The following is a 17,617-nucleotide window of genomic DNA, read 5'->3' on the forward strand; positions in this document are numbered from 1 at the left end:
AAGTTTATGTTGAATTTATTTGTGATTCACGGACCTGCACCTGTAAGTCTGGGCAATAACGTTTTCCCCTTCCCTCTGCATGGCAGGAGTAGGATGTGGCGAATCTTACCTGTGCCGGGGCACTGCTACTCTTCAACCTGGGAAATCATACAAGGAACAAGGAAATGCAGATCCTGTTCCCCCCAGCCAGGCGGTTTGATTTCTGGATTATCTCAGCAGTAAAGGGATGGCAGGCAGCATTGTGTTTAAAAAGGAAACAGAAGCCACTGGTTTGCTGTTACAGAAAGACAGATTTGTGTGTGGTGGGCTTTGTCCCACTGAAGGCAGCAGTTGTCCTTTTTCCATCTTTCAGCAGGAGAAGTTGCAGTACTGAAATGTAACTTGCCAGGGACAGGACTAGAATTAACCCAGGTATTTTTTCACCCCCTAGGAGACAGTTCCTCTTCTTTAAATCACTTCGCCTTCCTCTTTCTTTTTTGTATTCCCTCTTTCCTAAGGCTTTGGAAAGCCAGATCTTGCAGTGATGCTGAAGATGGAACAAATGACAGGGAAAGAGCATGTTGTGACATGCAGGATGCTTTTGCTGAATGCCCTGCTAGCACTCCCATCTGCACAGCAAACTGGTCCAGCTTTTGGCTGCAATTGCTGTGCTGGGATCTGGACAGGGAGGTTTTGGGGAGGAAAGGGAGGTGGGTGACAAATCGGTGTGGTGGCTGCTGCCCACTGCCTGCATCTAAGGTGCCTGCCTGCAGTGCTGCCTTGTCACCTCCTGGGTTTGTTGGAAATCTGAGTCAGGATGGAAATACCGTCTCAGACAGATGCCATGGGAGTTACCTGGGGGTTTAATCACTTTTTATTTGCTGTTGAGTGACTTGCTTGGTGTTGATGGCACTTGCTTCCCTGGAGTGGTGACATTTTGGGGCACAGGAAGGCAAGACACCTCCTTAATGGAGGGTGAGGAACCCAGGGAGCCCGGTTCCCCTGGCCAACCTATGCCAAAGGGAGCAAAGGAGTGACAAATCCCTCAGAAAGAGCTTCCTGGTAGCCAGGGCTGTTAAGTTCCAGAATATTCATCCAGGAGTGGTACTGGAAGGACCCTGGGGCCTCCTAAAACCAGAAGGAACACAGCATTGGAGAATATATGGCAGCACTAATGCTGTCCTGGCCCCAGCGGCATGCTGGATACCTTTAATAGGCTGCATGTCTCTAACTACAGTGATTTCGATAAAAGATCTTCATAAAACTTCCAAATGCCTGTGCCATCACTGGCTTTTCAATCACTCCAAGCATTGCATCTCCTGCACAGCCTTCCCAGAGCCCTCTGTGTTGCATGTGCTCTGGTCCATGCCACCTCCCCCACCATGCTGGATGCATGCCACCTATTCCCTCAGTGGTTCTGGGTGGCAAAATACTTTTGGGGAGCAGATCTGTGGCTCCCATTTGCCTCCCCGCAACTCAGTGAGGCTGAGCTGAGGTCAGCGCAGCTCAGGACAAGGAGGAAGAACAAGGGATAAAAATGATTTAATGTGACTTTCTGGGTTTCCTGGTGTTTGGAGGGAGCTGGGGACTGGAGCAGCATAAAGGACTGATTTAGGAGCTGTTCTAGTTCGTCTTGTGCTGCGATGGCTCCCTCCGGAGCTACTTAAATAGTCCATGCATGGTGAGCATGGGGCTGCCGCTTCCACCTTCCCTGGGCAGTGGTGGGGATGCCACCCCCATTTCAGCCTGGGGACATGTCCCAGCCCGTGTGGTGCATCTGAGAGGACTGTTGAGTAAAAGTGGGCTCCTGCATGTCCCGTGCAGCAATGGGACCTCAGTGGTGGAAATAAAACAATCCAGGCAAGTCCAGGCCAGCATTTAGGGACAGGTTTCCTTTTAAACACCGGTGGATATAATGCCGGTGCTGTAAAATTAGATGGGATTGGGGTGGGAGAAGGTAATGGAAAGGCTGGGTGTTGCTCTCCACACAGCTAAAGAAAACTCTTGTCCCTGCTGCTTTTTGCCCGGAAGGGTCCCAGGCCAGGATGGTGGCAGGGTTGGAGGGGGCATCCTGGCCTCTCACCAGGTGGCTGCTGAGGATGGGGTGAGCTGGTGTCGAGGTCTGGGCCCTGGCTTTGCTCAGCTCGGTTGCTCCAAAGTTGCAGCTCCAGCTGGTGGGTGCCAAGGTGGGGTTTGCAAGTTTATTCTGCTGAGTTTTGCAATAATGGAAGGTTCAGTGATCAAAATTGCTCCTTCCTTGTTGTCCTGTGTGGGCTTCTCCCCCTGGGTGAGACACACTCCTGGGATGCAGTTACAGTGCAGTGATGGGGCTCTTGCAGCTGCCTTTCTTTGTGCAGCACCTAGCACGAAGGCCTGGCCACCCCAGCTAGGGCTCCAGGGGCTGCTGCAAAAATACACTCTCAAATTGTGCATATTTCCAAAATCAAACATTACCCACGAGTTTCTGGTGCTTTGGGAAAACTCTTTTTTCCCCAGGTCCAGGGGATCCAGCTCTCTGGGAGGGATGTTCTTGCCACTGCAGCAAGCAGGAGCTGGTTGCAGGGGGGGAGGAGGATGCAGCCTCTTGTACCTCGCCCGATGCACATCCCGCAAGGGGAAAGCAATCCAGGCTGCAGGAAAGCACCTGGGATATTATTTTTTTTTTAGGTGTCATGTATCTGAAAGCTGAATGGAAAGAAGCCTTGGCCGTGCTACCAGGCCCTTTCTCCCCTGTGCTGCGCAGCCCAGCGCCGCATTTCTTTTCCTGGGTTTCTATTGCCCTCTAGTGGGATCCTGTGCTGGGAAGATGGGCTCAGCCTAGGGGTGCTGAGCTCTGCCGAGAAATCACAGGATGCTGAGCACCAGGAGGGAGTGAAACGGGGAGGGGAGAGGCTCTACCAAGCACCTCCCATTTACCAAAGCAGCTTTCTATTAAGGGATATTATTTTTGGAAGCATTTTTTTTTCCGTGCAGCATTACCAACATCTGCAGAATTAGGGATAGAAGGAGATAAGACAAAAAAAGGCCGGGAAGGGGAATATATTTTAAGCAGAAAGGTTGCAGTGACCTGAAATGCAGGGGTGTGGTGCTGGGGGAGATGCTGGCTGTCGGCAGCATCACTAGCGGTAATAGCAAGGATAAGGGTTTTGCAGTTATCTGTGGCAGGGTGCTGCTGGGCATCTTCCTCCGGTAACATGCTGCAAACACCCACGTACACAGAGGCAGCTTAGCTACATGGGACACGTGCTGTGAGGTCCTGGTGGCTTTTGCAGGCTGCCAGGCATGTGTCTCTAAGGTCCATTGCTAAAGGGAACAGGGCTTGGAACGGAGGAGGAGAGATGCAGCATGACAGAACCGCCCAATGGGTCTGACGCCCCTCTAAACCCACAGTGCGACTCCTGCAGAGCTGGAGCAGCTGCATGTTAAGCAGCACTGTCAAGGCTGTGAGTGCCAAAGACCAAAAAAAACCCCAGCCCTGAGTGTGAAGATGCTCTGGGAGAGACAGCAAAGATCAGGAGGTCAGGGAGACTGGCTTACGCAGAGACTTAAAAGAAGCAAGGGAGCATAGCGAGAGTGGGAATCCAAGCCTTCAGATGCCTGACAGCTGTAAGGGGAGGCAGATAATTAATTCAGGTGTTGATTAAGAGAGATATACAGCCTGAGAGGCTGTGTATTCCCTGATGCAGCCTTTTCCTCTTCCAGTTACTCTGGGAAAGAGGCTGCCATCCTTGTTTTTGTTTCGCAGCCCAACACCCCAAGGTTATTTGGCCACAGCAGTGAGATTTCAGCTGAGCTCCACTGAGCCATGGCTCAATGTTCTGTCTCCTGCCTCTCCTCCAGGAGCGGCTGGATGTGTTCTGCCTTCCTCGGCTGGGCTGATGTGGAGGGGTGTGCTCCCATCGCGCAGGGAGCAGCTGAATGCCGTCAGCACCCAGAAATATAAGAAATGTGGTTAATTCATACTTTGCTCTCACAGGCCCTTTCATTAGCAGGTACCAAAACATTTATCCAGGCTGGTAAATACAGCTATTTGAGACTGATTTGATTTTAGGGGCCAAGGAGCAAAGCTAGGAGGAGAGGACAGGTTCTTGGGTGCCCATCACCTGCATCTCTCTCCATATGCAAGACAAGCAGATTTCCAGCCCCCAGAGTATCACTGTATGTGTGCATGCATCTGCTGGCATTCACGTACATAATACAGCTCTGTTTTTTTAATAAATGATTATGAAGGGGATGTTCATGCTCTGGGTTCCAGTGCTGTCCCGGGGAAACTTCTCCTAAATTCCTTCCCTTGTTGGAATTCAGCTGCCAGGTGGGAGGTTTGGAGCTGACGGCCCTATCCCTGGCTATGCTTGGCCCTTCTCTGGATCCAGCTGAACCCTCCCAGCCAGGTAGGACCCATCTTGCTGGGGATCGGGAACTGGGTACCTCCAAAGAGCAGTTTGGTTTTGTCTTTGGAACACGTTAGGCTCCTTTGTTGGATACTAAAATGCAAAATAATCTCCTGGGAAAACTATCTCTAAATCTCATTTCTTGTGCTGCCTCAGCTCTCTGCCCTGTTCCCAGCCCTGCACTCATGTCTTTCCCCTTCCTTTTCCAGTAATGAAGAATAATAATTTCTAAAAGGTAACACCTCATCGCAGCACATTTGCCATGTGTCAAGACCTCTTGGCCAAGGCTGTAGGAGTCCGTTTGGATTTGTAAGCAGGAAAACAAATTAAAAGGTTCCTCCCCATTTCCTTTTTCTCTTGCAGACACCTGCAGGCAATGGGGTTTTCCTAAAGAGCTGGGGGAGGTGGTTTGGCAAGGCATTGCCTAAAAATAGAGAAAACCTGGGGGGTTAGGTGAAACTGGAGCCCAGTATCTTGTGGTGAGGATGCGACTGGGGATTCACTGAGGCATCTGGGGGTGATGTGATGCAGGGTACACCCGGGTGGGGAGCTGGAAGATGGGCTGGGGAAGGACTGGGGGTGAGTTCTGCCTTTGCGAAAGGCCGGGCGAGAGGCAGAGGAGGCTGCGAGCCCGGCGAGCCCTTCTGCCGTGCGACTGCAGAGGGTAGCAGGGAGCCGCTCTGGGCACCGCCTGGGCTCGGGGCGCACCCGCTGCTGCCGGGGCTGCGAGAGCAGCGCACCCCACAACCTGCTGGCCCGGGAGCAGACGATGCTGCCCAAACCCACCTCCCATGTCAGGTGTTATTTATGGCCCAGATCGCACGTGAAAACTGAATAACTTAGGAAACTTTTAAAACACGGTTCTGCAAGCGAATATCATGATTATTCCAGGAAAGCTGGGGACCTGGCAAGGGTGAGCGTGCCCTGTTTTGCCGTGCTACAGAGGGGTTTGATATTTTTTTTTCATCGCCATCTCCTTGAGGTTTCTCTGTGTTGTTTCATTTGATTTTCTCAGGCCAAATGGGGGAATAAAGAAATTTCTTGCTTCTGCTCTGGAGGGTCTGGAAAGGGAGTCCTGTTGGTCCGGGGTGCTGGGAGAGGGCCGCTACAGCTGGCTGCCCCAGGGGTGCTCAGCTCCAGCCTGAGAGGCCCAGCAGGTCCCCCCCTGGCTGGGGGCTGGTGGCTCTGGTTTCCCTTCCCACCCTCTGAGGCTGAATATAATTTCATAAAAATAACCAAAGAGGCAACTGGAGTCTCTCTGGGAGAAGAAATAATCCTGGGGAAAACAAAGCTGTGCCAAAGGAGTGTTTGTGAAGAGATAAGGGTTGGAGCCATGATCAGCCCTTCCCTGCATTTTGGGTGTAGGGTGTAGGATTTTTCTCAAAGCAAGGCTTTAATTTTTACCTTCAAATCCTCCCATAGGACAGCAGAGCATGTGCAGGCAGCCGCTACAACAGCACCTCAAAAACACAAACATCAGGGTAAAAAAAGTCATTTATCCTGCCTGTTCAGGCAATGCAGGGCGTTCTGCTGGATGAATCGCTGGTGGAGGTGATGGTGAGATGATGCATCTCACAGCATCTCCTTCCTTTGGAGCAGGACAGAGATTAACAGCTCATTTCTGCTGGGCTCAGCAAACGGCAATGCCACCGGCTTTCCAGGGCAGATCTGAAATGATAAATTGGAGATGAAAAAGGTTCATGTCCCAGTAACATTTACAGTAACATAAATATGGGTCAAGTCCCATATTTACATTGTGATCCTATCACTGTGAAAAGGCAATATAAATGCAATACAATCTATTGGCACAAAAACTGCATGGCTTGCAGCTGTCAGGGTTTCTTGCCTGGCTCTTGGAGTGGGGCAGTGCTGAATGAAATTAAAATGATCAGTAAAAATGCTGTGATGCCTCTGGCTGGGACTGAGTTGTTTGCCTGCTTTTGAAAGGATAGGGGAAAAAAAGATCTCTGCATGCAAAATGCCATCTATGCTATTTTAGTCTGGACACGGAAGAGGCTGAAATCTTTACAGTTTGCTGCTCAAGCTGGAAGGAGAGGAAAAACCTCTTAGCAGCAAATCTCAGAGGCTCAAAGCTCTGCTTCGGCCCCGAAAGAGCAACTGTCTGCAGCTCTGCTGCATTAGGATGGGCTGCTTTTCCCCTGCCTTGCATGTCAACTGATATTTAAGTCATAGCTGCTGGAGTCAAGGGATATATGCTGGGATCTCACCTCACATTTTAAATGTGCTGTGAACACCTGACATTTGCAGAGAGAGGTTTGGAAAGACGACCAGTGTGTATCTAACAGCAGAGGAAGGAGATGCCCCTACCAGGCCCCTTGAATTATCACAGCTTTCCTAGAAAAACCTTAATTTCTCAGGCACATTTTAGAGGAAGATGGTTGAACTTCTCAAATGCCTCTTCTTGAAAACTCAGTTTCCTCCCTTAGCTAATCTCTAGATAAGAGTTGCTTTAAACAAACCTTCCACCCCTGGCCCCGTCCCCCTCTGCATCTTCCTGTGCTCGTGCCTGTGTTGGGTGTTCAAGTCTCTGAGCTTCCCTGGGCTGGCTGCGGAGGGGAGATAAGCCCTGTCTTGGAGGCATGTAATAATACTCATGATTAATATTTATTAATTCTAGAGTGGGCTGGGCAGGTGGTGGGTTTTTTTCCCCATGGAAAATTTTGCCTTATTGTCATAAAAAAATGGGATAAGGAAGCAGGGAGGGTGTTTTGGGATAAGAACTGGTGAAAAAGCGGGGGAAGGGGATTATTTTTCTTTTCTGAAGATTTGGAGAAGGGGGGAAAACAGCTCCTTTTTTTTTTTCTCTCTCCTTCTTTTTTTCTTTTTTCTTTTCCTGGCAATATTTAAGCTGCTCTCTGAGCAGCCCAGCAGGCAACCAGGGCTCCAGCACTGCCCATGACTGTTTCTCACAGAGCTTCTCACCTGCCGTCTGGGCCATAAACCCCCAGGATTTTTCCAGCCTCACCTCAGAACAGTTCTTCCCCACCTTGCTGAGACTCTCCATGCTCTTGGCCAGGGACGAACCTGCTGGGCTGGGGTGGGCTGGGGAGCCTGGCATGCCACAGGACTCCCAGCCTGGCCACTGGCTCTGGGGCTGTAGCTTCGTCCCATGTCACAGCAGGTAAAAAATCCAGGCGAGGGGCCCTTTTGCTGATGTTTTACATCTGCCCAAGAGGTCCAAGGATGGCGAGGTAATTTCTTCTAGGAGACTGTCAGAGGCAGCTCCTCTAAAGGGCACTAGTGCCCTAAACCTGACCTGATTATTTTTTTCAGCTGCATTGGCTGATCTAAGAGAGACCTGCCTCTGAGTCCTCTGAATGGGCGATATCCCACCCGGGGCTACATGCTCTGCCGGCATCACCAAGGCACTGCATGTAGTGGGGACGCCCACCCCGCTCCTGCTCAGCATCCATCATGCTCTGCCCAGGCGCTCCTTGATACTCCCAATGACTTTGCTAACCTGATGATGTGGAAATACATTTTTGTGGTGCATGGTAGCTGCTGACAGTCCTGGAGGGTGGCTGGGCAATCTCGCAGGCTTGGCTAATGACACCCCTACCCCAAAATTTCCTTGTAATGATTAAAAATGTAAATTTTTGGCAACCCATGCAGAGGGGAGGGTGGCGAAGGGCCAGCAGGAGAGGCAGAGGACAGGTATTCAGTGATGTGTTTCCAGTGCTCGCACTCTGTCAGTAGCCTGGGTTGGGTCCAAGCCGGGGGTGGCTGGTGCTGGCCAAGTGCAGCATCCCCTGTCCTGGCAGGCTCAGAGCAGAGCTGCTTTCTGTCCTGGGGATCCAGTCACACACAGAAACATGCCTGGCAGAGGTGTCTTGAGCTTGTTTTGGGTGGAGGGGGGGGGATTGTTGAGGGTATTTGGCCACTGGGCTGAGCAGCACGTGGGCTGGAGGGAATGTGCAGGAGGAGGACAAATGGGGCAGGTGCTCAGTGCTTTCAAAAAAGGAGGTGAGCACGCATTGCATTGCATGTGTGTTTTTGAGTGACATCTCTGTGTGCTGTGGGGCTGGAGCAGCATCAGCCCCGGTCCTGCCCTTGCCTCTGCATTTGGGGGCTCCCCATGGGGTGATGCGCAGCTGAGACCCTGCGCTTTCCTGGGGGTGGCTTTGCCTTTTCAGCCCCTTCTTTCTGTAGTAGCACTGGCCTTCATCCCCAATCCATCTCAGTGGTGATGGAAAAACTGACCTGAGCCTTTCCAGCCCGGTCCCCTTTGCCATTGCTGAGCCTTCAGCTGTGACCTGGCACTGGGGGGCTCCTGGGGGGCTCAGCCCAGAGCACAAAGTGCTTTCAGTTCAGACACAGGGTCCTGCAGGCTGTCCTCGTGAGACATGCAGGCTGAGAGCAGCCAGATAGGTTTGGACGTGCGTGCTCAACGCAGATCCACGTGCTGGGACACAGCCCGGGGTTGCTCTTGGCTTCTTCCCCAAAATAAGGCACTGCCTGGAACCCCAAGTGAAAATACTGTAGCAATTGTGTTTGCCCCATTGCCTCCCAGTTCCTCTCACCCCCTGACCCTCCGGCTGCCTTATCACCACTGAAAAGCAACAAATCCAGCCAAAAAGCTGCAAATTTCCTCCTTGACACCTGCACTTCCAGCCCAGCTTTGTCCCCAAGGAGGGGACAGGGCCACACAGATGGAGGTCCTGGCTCTGTGGGGGTGGGGGGTGGGGCAGGGGGGACGGGGGTGGGGATGGACACGTGCTGGGTGGGGCTGTGATTGATGAGTGATTTTGCCCTCCAGGGCCACAGCATCACAGCTTTGCTTGTACAAGGGCTTTGGGGGAATTTCTGCCTTTCTTTAGGCTCTGCTTGTCACTTCACTGGGCTTCAAGCCCTCCTGCTCTGCTTGAGAAGGCTGGCAGGTCAGTGGGGGGAAAGCAACTTTTTGCACGCAAAGAGGCTGCAACACTGGTCCCAGCATTGCTTTTTTGGTGTGATAGCTCCCATTTTACCCCCAAAACAACCCATTTGCTCTCTTCAAACCCTTTTCCTGTGGCCAAACCAAGTGCTGGCTGTCACAGGAGGAGGCAGAGCACAGCGTGTTGTGCAAGCCTGTGTTGACAAGCTCAGACTCCCCAGGGAATAACCCAGATGGATTTGCTCTTGGAAAACCGTGCTTCGGATAATGATGCAGCTTTCCTAATTACTCCAGTGGCTGGATCCCAGACAGCATAGAGCAGCTTGAGGATCAGGGCCAGTTTAAAGCAGCTGAGGCTCTGGGTCCATTGATGCTGTAATTTACAGAACGAAGTGGCGAGCAGGCTCTGTCCGATTGCCTCGAGGTCTAGCAGCAGCAAAGGAAGCGATTCATGGCAGCTAGGGAGGAAGGAGGATTTATTAGATCAGAAAGTCTCCCAGTGAATGCAAGATTGTTTTTTTCCTCCTAATTAACTGAAGCCAAGAATGAGCCTCAGTGGGTGTTGCAGGATGCTTGCTTAAGGATGACATCCCAGGCTAGCCAGAGCCTTGGGAGAAGCACCCAAAACTGGAACACATAAAGGTCATGGGGATTATTGGTGCCATTGTGGGTGGGTTATGGTCCTCTCCAGGCTGAGGGAGACCACAGCCTGATCCTCCCTCCTGCTGGTGGAGGAGTCACATGTGTCCTTCACCTGTAGGTGAGTGGCTGGGGGTCAGGGCACAGCTCCCCACCAGGGATCTTTGGATAAAGTCCCACAACTTTTTACCAAAAGCTGTGGTCAGAAACTGTGCCTCTCTGGCTGGCAGAGCTGTGCACCCTGGGGAGAGGGAGCACTGGGTTTCCTTCCTCTGCCAGTGCCTGTTTATGCATTTTATCCAATTACTGCTTAATGCAAAATGCATAAGGAGTCCTTGGAGCAGGGACAGAAACCCATGGCCCAGCTTTGCTGTCCTCATCGGCAAAGCCGACCCTTTAGGACAATTTCCAGCCTCATTTGAATGACTTCATGGGAAGATTTCTCTGTCTTTTTTTAAGTTCCAACCAGCTGGTGGTTAATTTTTGCTCTGATTTAGGAACAAAACCCATGTCAGGATGCTGAATTTGCTTCACTTAAGCATCCCACCGCTGTGTCTCAGCTCAGCTTTTGCTGCTGGATTAAAAGCTTTTGCACCAGGGAATTGGGGCTGCTTTCAAGAGGTCTTGAGCTGGCCCACCTCAAACACCGAAAATCACGGGGTGGGGAGGCCCTTTGAAAGCATAAACCACCACCAGCATCGTGGCTTCCCAGCTAACCTGGCAGGGTCCGCATTGCCAGCTGTTGCTTGACCTGAGACAGGAAAGGAACAGCTTGTTCAACCAAGCCTTGTTGTGGCTTTTGAGGTTTTAGCGAGTTAAAGCAACAAATTGTCCATTTAAGTGAAACCTACACTGCAGTTTGGCTCCCAGGGGAGCCCCAGATCCAGAGCCAAAATCTGAGAGAGCAGCACGAGAAAAATCAATCATTATTATAGGAAATCAAGCAAACTCCAAAGCTCTCTTTCCCTTCTTCCCTTGGCAAATCTTTTTTGGCTTAGATTTTCCCATTCTTATTTCTGAAGTGGACAAAGAGATAGGGATGGGGATGCATTTCCCTGCCCCACAGCCAGGTTTTACCCCAAAGGAGAGGCTGAACTAGGACCTAAAATCTCGTTTGTATTTTAATAGAGATGCACCCTGAGAGATGATTAACTACAGAACCTTCGCAAGCCCAGCAAAGAATTTTTCCAACCTAATTGGATTTGCTTTCCTTATTTCTGCAGCTTGTGTGCTCCTTATTTTGTTATTTATAGAAAACATCTGTCTGAGTGTCAGCCAGCCCTCAGGTGGGAAACTGGGGCTTGGTGATTTCTTTGCTCTACATGACCAGGGTGAAACACCAGCTCTGCCAAAAGAAATAGCTGTGACCTCACTAGGTCCTTTTGGGAGAATACTGGCCAGTTCCATGATGAGCTGTCCGCAGGAGCCTCCTTGCACCTAATGCTGGCAGGAGGGCAGGGTAAAAACCACAAGTGCATGAAAAAAATGGGTAAATCCTGGCTGAAAAAAAGCCTTCCAGGGAGGCGGGAGCTTCCTCCACCCGAACCCTGTTAAATGGGAAGGGAAAAGCCAGGGATTTTTTTTCCAGGTAAGAGGCAGACCCGCAGGATGAGAAAGTGCCATAATGCTAAGCCAGTTATTACAGCCGTGATTAACCCAGGTAATTAATCTCAGGGACTGAACACAGTAGAGGTCAATGTTTTCAAAGCTGGTTGGGAGATGTGACAATGTAATTGCTTAGGAGATATTAATTCTCCCCATCCACCCTCTGCACCCACTTCTGCTCATCTTTTATGGTTTGGGGAAGCTTTTCCCTGTCTTCTACTTTCAGGAAGCTGAGGCTGAAGGCGTGTGTGCTGGCGATGGCAGCAGTGGAGACAAACGCTGCCTCTCCCATTCCATGCCCAACGGGGCTGGGGCCGGCACATGAGATGGGGGTCCAGGGCCAGCTGTGTGCAGCTGAGGGGATGACCCAGCTGCAAATCCCTGGATGCAAAATTGCTTCACTGAGTTGGAAAGGAGAGGGAACCGAGCCAGGGTGGTGGATTAATTGGGTAAGATCATGCAGTCAGTTTATGGCAGCTGGAAATCAGATGCATCCTCCCCAGTGCTCTGTTAACCCCAAAGCATCCCTCTTCCACCTTGGGCACCTTTCTGAAAGCTTTGCCTATATGTAATGGCAAGTAGGTAAAGACCGAGCTCCTGAACACCTTTTATCTTGGTGTTTTGGGATCACAAGAAACACTGTGTCAAAAAAAGTGATGTGCAATTTTATTTAGAGTCTTGGTGGCTTTTATTTGTGATAACGTGAAGAGGTACTTCATTCTCAGGCTGCGGAGACCCATGGTGCTGACACAACACACGATGCCGTCTGGATGGTTTTATTTGTATCATGAGGTACTGCTAGCAAAAGGAGCCTTGGTTTGTGAACAGAGGGTTGGCTACTGATAGCAAAGTGATTTACAGTGAGGCTTAGGCCAGCCAGCTCCAGGAGTGCTTTTATGTGACGGCCTAATGGTTATTAATTTGTCTGGAATTTACTGTAATGCTATTAATCCAGATAGGCTTGTTGGGTATTTAATGCAAATATTTTAAGTGCTTCTGTGGGACTTTTTTCCCTGGAATGGCATGTTTAGCTTCACAGCCCACTTATGAGTAGGAGCTCCTGTTTCAATGGAAATTTCAATGAATTTCCCTCCCTCCCCTGCTGCAGTGGGTGTAACTCAGCCATGCTCTTCCCCATCCCCTCAAGCAGGGCTCCCCAGGCTTGTTCGGCATCCCTATCCTCTCTGCCCTGAGGTTTCAGATTCCTTTTCTCTTTTCCAGCTCTGAACATCTTTCATCTCCTCTTCTTTGTGAGAACCACCAAACTGCCCGAGTCCCCGGCTAGCTGCCTCACGCTGGCTCTGCTTAACCTGCTCCTGTGGGTCAGCCCTTTCATTGCTCCCTCGCTTTGATTCCTGGCTTTACGTTGCTGGCTGGCAAACCGAGCTGCAACCATGTGTTTCTGTTTAGGTGGCCTGACAGATTGAGGTTTCCAGCTTTCTTGGTGGGAAACACGTCTCCAAAAGCCTGGAAATGTGTGAAGGTTGCAATCCGATTCCGGCTGCGTTCCTTGCTCCCCCTTCTCTGTCCCTGCAGGGAGAGCAGAGCTGATGCCAAAGGCGGGGGGGGGGGGGGGGGGCGGTGTGCGGGAAGGAGAAAAAAAAATCCAAACCTCCCAGGGAAACTGGAAATATATGTAGGACTTTATCCAAAGATCGATTAAATATATCACAGGCTGGGACTGTGAGAGCAGCAGGTTCCTTTGGAGGGATCAGCTCCCAAGTCCACAGCTGGAGCAAGTTGTCTCAGGGGGGGTCTGGGCTACACAGCTGGCACCCCAGCTGCTGGGGGCGAAGGGACTGCAATATTAGTTTAATGCTGGGGAGTGCTCATTTGCTGGGCATGAGCAACGGGCCCTGACTTAAGCCCCTTCCAAAGGGGTTTAAACCTGGAATGGGTGAGCAGAGCTGCCTCCAGGTGCCACCACCCCATTGCAGAGGGAAGAGCAGAGCATCCCTGGGGCTCACGGCTCTTTCCCTGCCATCCCCCGGGCTCGTGGCTTCCCCCCAGATGGGCAAGTGCCTCTACCCTGCTCCCAGGCAAGTGAGCTGGTGCTGATGGGAGACAAAGGACCCTTTGAAGTGCTTGGAGATGTGAGTCAAGGGCTGGCCGTGCCCCTGTGCTGAGGGGCGAGGGCCGAGGCGAGCTGTCCACCTCAATTGATGGCTTTATCCTTTATTTTCTGTCTTTGCTCAGTCTGGAGCCCCTCAGCAGGAAACAAAGCCAGATACTTGGTGTTTTGGCCAGCTGAGGGCTGCTACCCCTCATTGCTGAGGATCATGGCCACTGCCAGCTGCTCCCCCAGACCCCTGGGTGCCCCAATGTGTGGCGTGGGGCTTGGTGGGCATCTTGGCTTGGCTCCAGGGGACTGGCGTGGCTTGTCCCCTTCGTGTGTCTGGCTGGAGCCTGGGCTTTCAGCCTCCCTTGGTTGGAGGACGACGAGCCGGTTGCCTCTCGTGACCTTCTCACTGAGCCAAATATCAGGGCTTGGCTCCCACTGTGGCTGAGCACATGCAACCATTTTCTTCCCAGATGAAAAAGCCTTTCCGGGAATGAGGGGGAGAGAGGTGCTTTCCACTCTTCCCTTCCTCAGAGCACTTGGGAATAGCTCAGTCTGGAAATACCCTCCGACATGAGTGCCCTTGCATCACCCACTCGGGCACACCTGGGTGACGCCCACCGTGGGGGGATGAATCCCTCCCCATGCTTCTGCCACTGCAGCTTCATGGACACCCCCGCAGGGGACAGGGGGTGTGGGAGAAAGAAGGTTTGCCAAGTGGGATTACTGGTGTTTACAGGGTCAAACGTGATGCCCTGGGATAAAAGGGGTGAGGCTCCTCTTGATATCATTTTAGAACAAAAATGTCCGGGGACAGCCCTACCTTTTTGCTGAATGGCTTCTGATGGGAGTGAGTGTTTGCCAGGAAAAGGGTGGCTGGAGAGCACGCTCATCCCCAGGTTCTGCTAACAGAGCCCAGTTTGTTCCTGACAGCCTGGCAGTGACCACTTTGGTCTCACAGCTCCTTTGGAGAGTGATGGGGGAGAGCAGGGGCAAGCACCTTGTCTGTACCCCAGGGCTGGCACCAAGCTGCTCTGTGGGATGGTGAGGACATGGGGAGTAAACCCAGGGAGATGGGAAAGGTAGAAGGGATTTCAGTTTTGGGGCAGAGGAAGGAGTGGGGCTCCTGCTCTGGCTCCGCTGGAGCGGTGCGTGTTGCAGGAGTGCTCTGGTGAGCTGGGCTGGCGTTTGGCCACCGTGCCTGGGTGGCTGCAGCTGCTCCTGGCCAGATGTTCTGAAGTTTCAGTCTGTTTGGTTCACAGCGCCTGCTCCTGCCATCAGGCTGGACCCCAAGCCCTGCTCTCTGCAGGCGGCAGATTCCCCTCCTGCCGTCACCGAGGGGGCCAAGAATAACACACATTGGCGGTGAAACGCCCTGGTCTCCCTGAAGCACCCCCCACCCCCCAAGTCTCCTGACTTGTGATGGGCTGTGGGAAAATGGGAGCCCCAGCACCTTCAGGAGATCAGGACTGGAAGGGAGAAGCAAATAACAGGGCTGGGGAAGGCATGCATGAGGCAGGGCAGCTGGAAAGATGCAGCAAGGGGGTAGGAAGTAATCAAGGATATTTGCAGGATTCACATCCCTACATATTCAGCATCTCACCCATGCAGGCAGATTGTCCCCTGCCAGGGACCCAGGCATGGCGAGGTTATACACCAAGGGTTCATGCCTTTCGGTCTCCAAGAGAAAGTCAGTGTCAAAAGCAGGATCTGCAGTTCCAGGGTAGGAGAAATAGGGAAATAAATAGTGTGGTTCACATGAGTTACTGACTTTTTTGGAGGAACTGCATGTTTACTTGGCTGTGCTTCATGCTCACAGAAGGGTCCTGGAGGAGAGGCTTGAGGCTGAGCCCGATTTGAGATTAGACTGTCATCTGGGAGGCCTGGCTCTGTCCTTGGCTGTGGGGCTGCGATATTTCCCTTGGACACACATGCCAGTCGCCGTCAGAGAGCAGACTCGGGACAAAGCAGGCTGTGGGGCTGCTCAGCTGAGGACTTTGCCTTGTTAATTGGATGTCTTAGGTGCACTCTGCTTCCAGAGACCCTGCAAGAGCCGCTGGTGGATCCAGTGTGAAGTCATGCCCAGAGACTGGCTAGGCATCCTGAGAGGTGTCTGGAGGTCCTGGCACTGGGTGGTCCTTGCCCAAAGCTGGGGCTGTCAGTGGAGTGGCCTCAGCCCCTGGCAGGCAGCAGCATGGGTGGCCAGAAGCACTGCCAGCACCTTCTCTGTTCCTTAGTCGGCAGCACTACCTGCACATGTGGGCATCCCTTGTGTTGGGAGAAAGATGTCATTTGTTCCTCCTGCTTATTCTTCCTTTTGAAGTCCTAATCCTCCCACTCTGACATCCCAGCCGTTACTGCCACAGCTAATTGCAATGCCACGCAGGCAAGTGGAAGCAGCTCACGGGCAGAAGAGCCCAGTGAACCTCACTCGGGTGTCAAAGCACTGTCCAGCTGTCCCAGTAATGGGGGGAGCCACCAATGCCATACAGGGCCAGAATCAGTTCGGCTCAATGCCTTCCCAGTGCGAGGCCAGCAGTGCAGGGAGAGAGGTATCTCCTGGTTCTCGTCATGGCAAGCTCTGGCCCAGGGCTACTTTCCCTGGGGAATTAAAACAAGGGAAAGCAGCTCCTGCAAGCACTTTCTCCCCGCAGGTGACCCTTCATTTCATGGGGTCAGAGCAGGGATCCAGAGCAGAGCTCTGCTGTTTGATTTGCTCTGCAAAGACAACCAAAAGGTGTTAAGTGCTTGTAATCCGAGTATAAACATAACCCTGCTGGTGTCCAACCACCGGCTTGTTTAATGCTCGCTGAAGTGCTTTAACAAAGCTTCTTTTGCTCAGTGCAAGCTTTTGGGATCCAGGCACCAAAAAACCTTTAACACCGTTACATTTCTCCAGGATATGAAAATGTACCAGGATGAAAATATATCAGGGTGAAAGTTCCCACCCTGATACAGGTAACGTTTGTCTTTTTTTGTTATTAACTTATCACTCATTTAGCTATTTTCAGTCTTCTTTTGTCTCTCTTTATCCCCTGTTAGAATAAACCTCGCGTGTTTCAGGTGCTGGGGGTGGGAGCAGATGCTGGATCTATGGAGGGGTTGGGGTCCCACACCCCAGCCGGTGCCTTCCCCACACAAAGGCCCTTTTTGGATGCTGTAAAACAAACAAAATAATGGAGGAAACCAAAGCCCAGAGGACCAAGAGGAAAGGGATAGGAAGGAGTCTGTGCTGGGACGATACAGATTTCTTTCTCGCATCTTCTAGGAATCTTCTGTTGGTGGGTGGTAGCAAATGATCCCAAAGGGACTCTCGTCTTTCTGGGGGTTGCCATCACTGCATGGGATCCACGGTTGCTTCTGGTTGTTGTATCACTCCAGAAGGCTGAAGCAAAAGGGTACATCCCAGACACATGTGGAAGCGTAGCTCAGTGGCCTCACGCCCCCGGCAGCCGTGCAGGCAGCTTTCCTTTTGCCAGCTTCATCCCGGCGTTGTTTTGCTGTTTCCTTGTTTATCGATGGAAGCAGAGGTCTGGGTTGCTTCCTTTAATCTTTCTTACTGCTCTGCTCCCCACCAGGGGCAGGCAGATTTATTGCTGATCCTGTATTCTGGTTTTGCCTCCTAACATCTGTGTTAACTCTTCCCTCAGCCATCAGGAACAGCGTGGCTGGCCCCATGCCAGGTCTGTGGAGCTTCAGCCCAGGCAAGCGCTTCTGGACCGAGCTGGGATGTGAGCGGGTGACAGCACTGAGTATTTTGCCATATTGCAGGGCTGGAGGGGATTCCATGTCACTGGCAGGAGAGATGTGCTCCTCCTCTGAGGACATACAGCACACATATGTTGTGCTTTACATATTAGACTTTCCCATGTTGTTGTCTCATCCATCCTATCCCCGTATCTACCTACCACCCCCCAGGCTGGGACCTCTGCTCAGAAGAAAGGCAGTAGTCATGTTAGTGAGCCACTGTCACCTCTATGAGAGTGCAGATGGACGGAGCAGAGCAGCTCAGGTTTGCTCTCCAGAAGCCAGTGTAGCTGCTGGGACCCA

This window comes from Falco punctatus, assembly GCF_963210335.1.
Source record: "Falco punctatus genome assembly, chromosome: 19".
NCBI classification, from domain to species: domain Eukaryota; kingdom Metazoa; phylum Chordata; class Aves; order Falconiformes; family Falconidae; genus Falco; species Falco punctatus.